Source organism: Balaenoptera musculus, chromosome 2, assembly GCF_009873245.2.
Source record: "Balaenoptera musculus isolate JJ_BM4_2016_0621 chromosome 2, mBalMus1.pri.v3, whole genome shotgun sequence".
Lineage (NCBI taxonomy): Eukaryota > Metazoa > Chordata > Mammalia > Artiodactyla > Balaenopteridae > Balaenoptera > Balaenoptera musculus.
The window spans coordinates 173,192,692-173,204,905 of record NC_045786.1 but is presented as its reverse complement, the minus strand read 5'-3'; positions in this window follow the sequence as shown (position 1 = coordinate 173,204,905).

The window sequence follows — 12,214 nt, the reverse complement described above, 5'->3', positions numbered from 1 at the left end:
TTAGAATTTCACATAAATGGAATCACACAGTACGTAGCCGTTGTACAAGGATTTTTTTCACTCACTGTAATGTCTGTGAAATTCACGCATGGTGTTGTGTGTATTAGTAGTTTGTTTATTTTCACTGCAAAGCAGCATTCCTTTTTACAGATATACCACATTTGCTTATCCATTCATGGTTGATGGGAAATTGGGTTGTTTCCAGTTTGGGACAACTATGAATAAAGCGTTAAAAAAACTTAAATAAGATAGGCTAGACATGGTACTTTGTAAGGGTAAGCTCTGTTCCATAAGCTTTTCTCTCCTTCCTGTAATTGAACATGAGTGCACAGGGCATGGGGTAGAATATAATCCTTCCCGCAGCCATGGTGGAGCAGCCAGCTCTGGAGGCCACGTGTCCCTGGTCAGGGGCAAGTGGGGGTCTGCGTCAGAACTCTGCAGGCCGTGCTCTGAGCAAGGGTAGGAGTGGGGAGGATGGTCCGTGCCCGGAAAGAGACCTCCACCTGACCTGGAGATCTGGGACCAGGCACTGGGACCCCCAACAGTCCCTGGGAGAGTGTTTGGGCCATTACTGCTCTCAGGCCCCTGCACTTGGGCTGGTCCCCACTGTGCTTCTAGAGTGAGGGAAAGCCTGGTGGTCAGCCCCACTTCTGCTGTTCAGCAGCCCTTCCTCTGGGACCCCATCCCCATGGTCAGGACTTCCTCCACTGCTAGGTCCCAAGCCATGATGGTGGGAGGCCAGGGAGCTCAGGGAAGGAGCCCAGACACCCCCAGGGCCTTGGACTCGGTGACACTCCTTGTCTCTGGAAATGTGCCTGTTCCAAACTCGGGCTCCCCAGCAGAACAGCAAGTGGGACTTGGCCAAACTGTCCCCAGGAAGAGCAAAGGGGAGGCTGGGCTTGGCGCATCCCAGGGCTGCAGGGGTCCCTGGGCACGTGGGCTGGAAATGAAGTAGGGTTATTCGTTCACAGCCACGTCTCTCCAGGGTGGGGCTGCCGTGCCCATTATTAGGATGAGGAAGCTGAGGCTAGGAGGGCCGGGGTGCCGGCCCTGCCGCAAGAGGGGCTGGAGCCACAGGGGCAGGCCGTTAAGACCAAAATTCTGACACACACCCACTTCCAATGCAACTCAGGAGGATTTTCTTGCCTTCACAGCCCAGTCCCATCGGGGAGGGTCCCCTGACTCCTCTCTCTGCCCTCCCCGCTGTCTCCTGCCTCACCTCCCACGACAGCTGCGCTGGTGTCACCCGAATTTTGCAGATGAGGAACCCGAGGCCGAGAGAGGTTAAGTAAGTTGCCAAGGCCACTTTAAAGTAGGTGCAGGGGCACTTCCCTGGTGGCGCAGTGGTTAAGAATCCGCCTGCCAGCTCAGGGGACACGGGTTCGAGCCCTGGTCTGGGAAGATCCCACATGCCATGAAGCAACTAAGCCCGTGCGCCACAACTACTGAGCCTGCACTCTAGAGCCCACGAGCCACAACTACTGAGCCCACGAGCCACAACTACTGAATGCCGTGCGCCTAGGGCCCATGCTCCGCAACAAGAGAAGCCACCGCAATGAGAAGCCCGCGCACCGCAACGAAGAGTAGCCCCTGCTCTCCGCAACTAGAGAAAAGCCCGTGCGCAGCAACGAAGACCCAAGGCAGCCAGAAATTAATTAATTAATTAATTAAAAAAAATAAAGTATGTGCAGGGAGGGAGTGGCGAAGCCAGAGTTGCCCTCCAGCCACTATGCTCCAGGCAGGGGTGTCTCCGCTAGTCCCAGCCCCCTCCCTGCCCCCCGCCGGCAGGCGGGCAGCCCAGCACGGCCCTGTGCCCTGAGGGGTTGCCAGACACCCCCAGAAATCCCTTTCTCCTCCCACCCCTCACACCGTTCCTCTCTTGCCAGCTCCTGTGCACCGGGCCCTCCTCATATGTTCAGGCCTCACTGTTGTGAGAGCCTGGGACTCCAGCCTGTGACCGGTGTTCCCAGCCAGACTCCCAGGGCCTTGGGGGCAAGAAAGCCTGGCAGGCCGCGTGGAGGTGTCCCAGCTGCAGCTGAGTTACTAAGAGCAAAACCCTACGCTCGACCTGAACACCCCCCCCCCCACTGGGGTCTGGGCGCTCCCGGCACAGGGGCCTGGAAAAGGAGCAAGGTGGCCCTCTTTGGAGGTCTTGTCGTGGAAAGAGCGCCTGGACGGGTGGCGAAGTGAATAAAGCGGGCGCAGACCGTGGGTGCGGAGAGAGAGACCACTGCGTGCCTGGGAGAGAGAGACTGACATCGACAGGAACCGGAGGACACCTGGAAACCCAGACAGCCTGACGGCGGTCACCCTGCCGGGCACCAGAGCTGGGCTGTGCTTTTGCAAGTCATCCTGTGCTTCCCAGGGTTTTTACCAGAAACATTTGTTACTTAGATAAAAACAAATTATACAAAATCTACGGAACGAAAAACAAAGCGAAACCTCATTGGAGCCTTCAGAGTTTTCCCAAGAAATGTCTACGGAGAGGGGGACTACCAGGGTGGGGGAAACCTCAGGCCCAGGGTGATATGCCCCCACCCTGGGGGAGGGATCCCCATTCCCCCCTCCCCGCTTCCTTCCCAAACCCTCCCAGCACCGCAACTTCCCCGGCCCCAGGCTGTTACCGTATTCTCCCTGTGGAAGCTCCGGTTACCATATTCCCTCCTGTATGTGCCAATCGGGTGCTCCCCTGGATCTGTGGAGCCCCTTCCCCCAGGGTAAGGAGAAGCTCGGATCGCTCAGGACCCCTGGGGACTTCACTGTTCACACCAGGGAATGTTCCTCCTCCTCCTTATCTCTTTCTCTATTAATTAATGTGTATTTTTATCGAAGTAATGCAATAGTTTAAAGTATATGCACATGACATGTAAAGAATTTTAAAAGATAAATAGACCTAGAATGTAAAGCAGCAGCCCCTCCCCAACTGCCCCACCCCCATCCCTCCCCGGAAACAACCCCAGTCAAAGCTTTTGGCTTCTTCTGGATTTTATCTCCATGTTTATAAACAACATGCTTGTGCTGCTGTTACTTGATTTACCAATTTGAGCCATTATCTAGTGACTTCCTCTTACAAAAGACAAGGGTTGAGCTTTCTCACATATCCCCCCCCCAACACACCCATACAACACACTCTCCCTGTGTCACTTCCCATTACCAATGTGTAACAATTTTTGGTTCAACCAATATTCAGTTGTTTCATCATAATGATTATATAAGCATTGTTTGGTACTGAGTCAAGTAACGCACTTTGGTTGAATTTCCTTTCCGGTTTAACTTTTAGTTTTTCATGAAGTTAATAATTAGCTTTGTTTAGGCTGCTTTAAAAGTGGCTCCCAAAGATCCCCACCACCTGGTGTTCACACCCTTTTGTAGCCCCTGTCCTTGAGTGCAGGCGTGACCGGTGACTCACTCTAACCAATGGAACATGGCAGAGGCGGTAGGATATACATGATTATGTGATACAGTATAAGATTGCAGAGCCCATCATGCTGGCGTCTCTTGCGCCCTCGCTGGCTTAGAGAAGCAAGCTGCCGTGTGGTGTGGCCACGGTAACTACATGTGGCCTCTAGGAGCTGAAGGCAGCTGCTGGTCAACTGTCAGCAAGAAACTGAAGCCCTCAGTCCTACGCAGCAAGGAAATGAATTCCAGCCACAACTTCAGTGAGCTTGGAAGTGGATCCTTCCCCAGTCGAGCCTCTGATGAGTCTGCAGTCCCAGCAAGCACCTTGAGTGTAGCTTTGCAAGGCCCTGAGCAGATGACCCAGCTAAATTATGCCCAGACTTCCACAGAAACTGTAAGATAAATTTGTGGCAATTTGTTATGCAGCAATAGATTACTAATAGTTTACTTTGTATCCATCACGAAATCTTCCCAATGCTTGCACAATCTCTCAATACTATCTCCTACCTATCACAAAATCTGTCCTCCCCACCACCCCACAACTTCCCTCCCAGAAGCCCCCCTCCTGCAACAATCCATGCTAGCTGCTCTCTGGGCCTTCAGCACAGCTACTGTTGACCTGGGATCCCCCTTTGCCTCTCTCTAGGGTTGGATCCCTGTTTCCCGAATCCCACGTCTTTCTTGTTCTTGGTTTCCTTGTCTCCAGCAGCTTCCTGAGAAAAGGTGCATGGAAGATTGATTAGTATAATCCTTGCACATCTGAAAAGGTCTTCATCCAACAGCATGCTTGGTGATAGCTTGGCTAGATATAGAATTTCAAATTGAAAATAATTTTTACCAGCATTTTGAAAGCATTTCTCCATTGCCTTCTTAGCTCCCAGGGCTGCTGTTGAGAAGCCCATAGCCTCTCTGACCCTCAATCCTTTCATGACACTTGCTTTTCCTCTCTGGAACTGTTTAGGATCTTTGATTTAGCCCTGGTGCTCTGGAACCCCTCTACCTGGGGGGCAGGGTGGGGTGGTCTTTGTGCAACTATTGTGCAGGGCAGGCCTCTGCACTCTGGGAACTCATACCCTGCAGACCTCTCCTTCTGGGACTCCGGTACTTGGACTTAGCACCCCTGAGTTCATCCTCTAATTTTGTTGTTTTTCTCTTTTCCTATTTTCTATATCTTTGTCATTTAGGTCTACTCTTTAGGGGATTTCCCTAACTTTTACTTCCACCCTTTATTTATTTTTTTTTTAAATTTTATTTATTTATTTCATTTATGGCTGTGTTGGGTCTTCGTTTCTGTGCCAGGGCTTTCTCCAGCTGTGGCAAGCGGGGGCCACTCTTCATCGCGGTGCGCGGGCCTCTCACTATTGCGGCCTCTCTCGTTGCAGAGCACCAGGCTCCAGACGCACAGGCTCAGTAATTGTGGCTCACGGGCCCAGTTGCTCCGTGGCATGTGGGATCTTCCCAGACCAGGGCTCGAACCCATGTCCCCTGCATTGGCAGGCAGACTCTCAACCACTGCGCCACCAGGGAAGCCCCCCACCCTTTATTTTGACTATTGTCTTTTAAACTTCTACAAGCTCTTTGCTCCACTAAAACAAATAACATCGTTCTGGTTTAATGTCCTCTCTAAGGAATTAGGATTTGTTTTGACATTTTCTTCTGCCCCCTGAATCCTCTCTTCACCCTACTTCCTTTTCTCTCCTCGTTTTGGTCTCTGTTCTTCCATTGGAGGGTTTCCTCTAATGCCTGGTGATCCTCGGCTGCCACTCACACTACCGTAGAGCACGGACAGGCCAGTTGGAATCTCTGTGTGTGGAAGGACTCCCTGTTGGATTTTCAGGCATCCAGACAGCTTCCTTGGGTGCATCAGTCAGCTTTGCTGAGTTATGCTACAGTAACAAACAACCCCCCAAATCTCAGGGACACACAACAGCAAAGGTTTCTTTCTCCTTCATGTTATGTGGTGTCTGCAGGTTGCTGCAGCTCTGCTCCATGTGTCCTTTTCATCCTGGGACCTGGGCTGAAGGAGCTGCCCCCTTCTAGGACACGCTCGTCTATGGCAGAGGGAAAAGAGCAATGGCAGGACCACAGGATCACTCTTCAAGTTTTCAGAAAGTGCAACATGGTACTTCCACTCTCTCTTCATTCACCAAAGCAGGTCACATGGCCTTTACAGCAAGGGGCAGTGAGTGATCAGGAATCTTCCCGTGCTGGTGCTTTTGGGTCTCCACAGAAGACCCCTCCAATCTCCCACCTGGGGAGATGCTTGGTTCCTGGCATTCCAGGAGCAGGACAGGGAAAGATTGGGAAGCCGTGGTCACTCAAGCATCTTTTTCACCTCCACACTCATTCCTGCCTCTGCCATGCCTGATGCCCTGATTTTGGAATCTCTCTCCAGAGATGATGCATCTTGTCTTCTGCAGGGGGGGAGGGTGGGGTGGGTGGAAACAGGGAAGTAGATGGTGAGCAGCTGTGGGAGGGCTTGGGAGTGTACACATGTTCTATGCTGTGTAACAAATGACCACAGACTGAACAACTGAAAACAACACACATTTATTCTTTCACATTTCCCAGGGGTTGGAGGTCTGGGTGAGCTGGTCCTCTGCTCAGGGTCTCACTTGGCTGCAATCAAGGTGCCACTCACTGTGTGTTCATCTGGAGAGTCGGCTGGGGGAAAAAAAATCTGCTTCCAAGCTCATTCTGTCGGTTGCCGGCAGGATTTCTGTCCTTGTGGCTGTGGGACTGAGGGCCCTGGCTTCTTGCGGGCTGGTGGCTGGAAGCCACACAGGGTCCCTTGCCTCTTGGGCTTCCTCTACATGGCTGCTTACCTCATGCAGCCCGCCAGGAGAGTCTCTCCCTCATCTGCGTAGACGGAGGCGGGACGTCCCATCACCTGTGCCATGTTCTATTGGTTAGAAGCAAGTCACAGGTCCTGCCTGCACTCTGGGGAAGGGATTACACAGGGCTGGGAACATCAGGGGACAGGAAATCATCGGGGTCACATTAGGGTCTGTCCACCATGAGGGCTGTCATCAGACCCGCCCCCACCTTCCACAGTGCCCAGCCTAGTCCCCCTAGTCTCTGCTGGTCTATGCGTGCTGGTCTATGGTATATACCACCTCAGGGAGGCACATAGGTAGCTGTCCCCCTTCTCTGCTGAGTCCTGTCAGTTTCTATCTTCCTCAAATGTGCTGGACCTCTCATCTGCAGTCCTCTCCTCTCTCGTGTTTATACCTTTTTAAACTTTTTTGCCATCGTTTTTATAAAGTTTCCAGAGGAAGCGGAGATAAGCATGAGATTTATTCTCCAGGTTTAACCTCCCCCCTCTATCCACCAGCTAACCCTCCCCCATCTGACAGCCTTGGCTTTGATGTGGTCTTCCCTGCGCCCTCTGCCCATCCTCCACCACCCACCTCCTGCAACCACCAGCCCACCCAATTCAGAGGCCACTTGCTGCTCCTTGCCTGCACCTTCGCAGCCTCCGAGAGAGGCACTGACACCTGCGCAGACACACTCCAAATTCTTTGCGCTCAAGTTCTAATTCGGGGGTTTTCTGGGCGCACTGCTCTTTCCTGCCACTGTGCCTTTGCACATGCTGTTCCCTCTCTGGTACTCCTCCACCCCCACCCTGCCTCTTGGCATATCTTCCTGTGATTCCTACTCATCTGCAGGCTAGGGCCCCTCTCCTGGGAAGCCTTCTCTAAGTGGTCCAGGATCTTGCATCGACAAACATCTGCAAAATGGGCATCCCATCCATTTCCCTTATCCTCCCACAAAGCCGACCAGGGTGAGGAGGTTGCAGGGTTGCCTGATGGAGCAAGAAATTCTTTTCTTCCCAAGCTGGCAGAGCCCTGAGAAGGCACCAAGGCCAGAGGGATCTATTAAAACCCTAATTGGCTGCACTACGCCCCTGCTTTCAACCCATCCGTGGCCCTCCTGTGCTGTTAGGCCAAGATCCAAAGGCCTGCGAGTGGCCCACAGTGCTCTGCGGGGCCGCCTCTGTGCCCTGCCCCCAGCTCGTTGTTCTCTCAAGGGAGACCAGGAGTCCTCTCCAGGCTCAGGGCCAGCTGCTTAGAGCCCTTTCTATCTCTCCAACTCCAGACCTCTCCCTAGTCATTTCCAAAGTCACGCTGCAGGTCTCTCAGTGTCTCTTCCTCAGGGACTCTCTGGGCCCCTGCCCCTCTGACATCCCCCTCCCTGTAGTTCTGGGACACAGACCACCTTGTACCATCCCCAGGCTGTAAGACCCGTGGGGGGCATGGCTGTGTCTGTGTCACTCAGGACATGTCCCGAGGCTATCTCAGAGAGTAGGTGTTGAATGCAGGAATATGGAACTCGGGACAGCAAAACCCACTTTGCAGCTTAGAGTGCAGAGATAACCAAGTCCAGAGGGTGCTCAGGGCCAGGGGGACGTGCTGTAAGCAGCCTGGAGCCAAAAAGCCAAACGGACAAGTGCAGTGTGGACCCAGCCTCAGCCTCAGCTGAGCCCAGGGCCCTGTGACGCCAGAACTATGCTCTCTGCCCCTCACCCTCCCTCAGATGGGGTCCCTGCCTGAGGTAGCCCTGGCAGCATCAGGTCACCAGCCCCCTCCCCACCTGCAGGGCTGGGTGCCCTTCGCCAAACCAAAGGGGGGAATGCTGGTTGCCAGGCCCAGAACTAGGAGGGTGGGGTGCCACCCACCATACCATATGCCTGCAGGTTGGCTGGGTACGGTTCCCCCTGGAACCCCGGGGTGCTCTTATCTGAAGAAGGAGGCATTGGAAGCTGGCCAGAGGACCCCTCAGGGTGAGCCCAGAGGAGTGGGAGCAGCCCTGGGGCCCCAGGAGACTCAGCCCTGGAGAGCTGTCACAGGTCACGGAGCCCAGCGCCTGGCGTGCAAGGCTGCAGGATGACTTTGCTCCAGACCCCATAGTGGTCCAGCCCAGACAGCAGGGCTGGCGAGCTGGAGGAAGAAGCAGTCACGTGTGTGCCCTCCCCAGCAGGCACCCAGGGCACTGAACAAAGGACCCATCCCGGGAGGGCGGGGTGGGGGTGGGGGGTGAGTCACTAAGTGGAGAGAAGGCTTCCGGGATAAGGTGGGCCTCCAGCGGGGCGAGGGAGGCGTCCACACGCACAGGAAAGAGCGCTGGAAGACTCAAATCCCTGGTCAAGTCACTGCCCTGCCCCATTTGCCGCCTGTAAAATGGGTCGCCGATCCCCCTCCGTACAAGACCAGGGAGCGTTGCAGACCAGCCCGAGAGAGGGGACGGGCAGCCTGGCTGCGGGGGGAGTTTGCAAGGCCAGGGTTTGAAAACAATCGGATTAATGCTCCCCATCAGGGCTTGGGGACAGGGTTCAAAGTTCCAACTTAATCTCCTCGGGCGTGACGCGGAGGGGTGCATGCGCACTGGGCGGGGGGAGCCGCTCCCCCGCGGGTCCCCGGAGGCGCGGAGCCCCAAGTCCACAGACGGCGCGTCTGCGCACGACACCCCCGTCCGCAAGCCCTGCGGGTGTCGAAGCGGGGCGCTCGGTCCCCGGGCCGTGCGGTGGCGCGCGGTGCTGTCCCCCAGGCTGAGCTGGGAGAGGTGACGCGGCAGTGGCGCGTCCTTACCAAGGAAAACCGTGCAGCCCTTGATGGGGTGGGGGCGGGAGTTCAAATCTCGACGACACCCCACCCTCCTGAGACCTTGGAGGCCACCTGGCCCCTTTTGTGCCTCCCTCTCCTCACCCGAAACGTGGGATAATAATAAAAGCTGCCTCGTGAAGTCGAGCGCTCCTCTAGTGGCTCCCGGCAGCTGCGAGGGTATTTCTGGGGGTGGAGCCCGGGTCACAAATATTTTGGGGTTTTTTTTGGGGGGGAGGGGGAGTTATTTTCTGAGTTTTTTGGGGTTTTTTTCCAGTGACTGTGCATTACTGTTGGCCTTGGACAATAAACTGTCCTCCGAGAGGCCCGCAGTTAGGGACACGGCTTGGAGGCGGTGCCATCGCCCCATTTTACAGTCGCAGAAGCCGAGGCGCACGGCTGGGGGCGGGGCCGGGTGCTCCCTGAGCTCAGCCGGGGCTGAGCGGTCAGAAACAGTCACACGCACACGCACACGCACACACACACCCAGCCCCCCCCAGCCCCCACCCCCACCCCCCGTCAGGCTGTGCGCCCGCGGTTGTGGCGCGGCCGGGAGGGGAGCCCTGGGCTCTCGGATTTCATCCCGCCGCCCGTTCCCAGCAGCTCCGCACAGATGTTCTCCCGTTGGGCCTCCTGGGCCGCATTTTAGGGGCCCTTCGCTGGTTCTTGGGGGATGGGGATGGGCCGCCCGTGCTTTCGTCACCAACTGGCAAGGCTTAGCGAGCACCTGGCCGGGATGAGGAGAACAGCGGGCTGGGCGGATGTGCCCAGAAGGCCGCGAGGCTCGGGGGCCCCTCCTGTACACCAGGCCCCATGCAGGCCGAGCTTTCTTCCCTCCTCCCAGCTCCCCAAGGGAGGGGCCGCTTTGCTTCCTGTTACGGACGGGGAAACTGAGGCCCAGAGAAGTTAGGTAGCTTTTTCAAGCTCAGCAGGCAAGCTTTGAGCCGAGCCTTGAAGGATGGGACAGATCTGTTCATCTGGAGAAGGGAGGGTTGGTGTTAGGCAGGGGAACCGCTTGGGCAAAGGCATGGAGGTGGGCCAGGATGCAGGGGGCTACAAAGAGGGGTGGAAGGCAGCCATGAGCGAGGTCGGGCCAGATGGCGAGAGCCCAGCACGCTGGATGGCATCCGCCCCGCGTGCACTGAGGCTTAGCTGGGCCTCACTGAGGAGCCGGGCGGTCAGATGGAATCAGGGGAGCAGCCAGGAGGTTGTCCAGCGTTTGCTGGAGAGATTTTGCCTCTGATCAGGAGGGGGGCAGGGAGGGCCACTGGGAAGGAGGACAGGGCTTGCGGGGCCTGTCACACCTGGTGAGTGCTGGGAAGCTGGTTCTGGGGAGAAACCACCAAATATCTGCGTTTGTTGCTGGGGGAGGGGGGTGATCCTTGCAGCTCTCTCTGCACAAATCCCTCCTCTGCCCCCTCCAAAGGTCTGGGAATGGTTAGGAGGCCTAACCATTCCCAGAGGAGGAGGGCTCCCTGGAGGAGGAGGCACTTGGCACTGTGACAGCCTGGTCTGAGGTGGTGGGTTCCTCCATGAAAGGTGGTAGGGGCAGCAGGGGATGAGGGCAGAGGACAGCCAACAGGGTGCCCAGCAAGCTGGTTGGACCGGCTGGGGAGGGGGCACAGCCTCTGGGTGGGGCACTCGTGACACACTCCTGCCTGGAGGCCGGTGACCTCAGAGGCCGCATCCGGGGGTGTCACCCTGCTTGGGGTCTGGGGCAGCACCGCGCTGTAGAGAGCGCAGAGGGCGTGGCCCCAGCCCCACACCTGGCCACCCCGAGCAGAAACCTTAACCCCTCAGCCCTTGACCCTACACCTCCTCAACAGCTGTCCAGCCCTCTGTGCCTTTCCACAGCCAGGTTGCTCCCTAGAGGCACCCGCCCCTCCTGCCCGCCGCCTCCCTCGTGGCCTCCCTCACCCTGGCTCTGCCTTCGGCTCCCCTAAGGCGTCCACCTCCCTGGCCGCCCTGGGACACAGAGCCCTCTTCTGCCCGGTCTGTACCCACTCTTCCTGGGGGGAGCTCCCCTCCCTGGGATTCATCAACCTCCACCCCCCAGCTAAGGGCGCCCACCCCGTGCCAGTTCCAACCTGCCTCTTCCTGAACTTCAGTCCCAAATAACGGCTGCCCTGGGGGAACTTAGCGCCCACGTTCTGCAGGCTCCTCAGACACCCCATGCCCAGCCCAACTTCCTCCTTGGGCTGAAACCCGTGTGGATTCGAATTCCAGCCTACTCCAGCTCTTACAGGCTGTGGGATTTGAGAACAAGCTACTTGCCTCCCTGTGCCCCCCAAAATGGGGGTAATAATAGTGCTGACCTCATAGTGTGGTAGAGAGGGGTCCACGTAAAGTTCCCGGCACAATAAGGGTTCCGTTCCGAGGGTGTTAGAGTCTAAGAAGACCCCTCATCCCACTCAAAAGGGACATCTGCTCCGGGAGGTTGTGGTGGACAGCCTTCAAGAAGACCCCAAATGATCCCGCGTCTGGTATTTACAGCTGGGCATAATCTCCGCCCCTTTCCGTGTGGGCGGAAAGTAATGACCTATTCCAGGGAATAGAAAAGAGCGGACTTGATGGCATGGTCACTTCTGAGATTAGTTTATAAAAAGACTAACTTCTGTTTTGGGTGCTCACTCCCCCTCTCTTGCTGGGGGCGTGGGGTGCCATGCCCTGAGCAGCCCTGTGGCCAGGCCCCCTTCGCCAGGACCTGAAGCCACCAGCCTCCCATTGGGGAGCTTGGGAGCAGATCTATGCTCAGGGTCCTTCTGAGAGTTTACATTTTCCCCTGGTCTTTACAACTGTCTCATCTATACCTAATTCAATAGCAGTTTTAAAAATTAAATTGCTATGAACAGGTTTTTCCAACTTGCCAACTTAGTTTTCATAGGCCCAGTGACTCTCTTTTCACACTTGTATTTCAGCAGTTTGTGTATTACTCAAAGGACTCACAGTAACGTGTTTCAGGGTATAAAGAGGTTGGGGAACAAGGCAGTGATCTCAACGAGTAGGGCAGAAGCTTAGGGTAGGCATGCAGCAGCCTCTCTCAGGGGTTTCTACCCTGGCTGGGGTGGGAGGATGGCTTAAAGGTTCCAGGAGCTCCTAGAAAGTGTACCCACTTTATTGTCATGGATGGGTGTGTGTGGGTTTTGGAAAGGGTCAGTAGCAAACGTCAGCTTTTGCCCATGTGCTTTACAGAGGGTGTGGAGTGGCTTCATGTA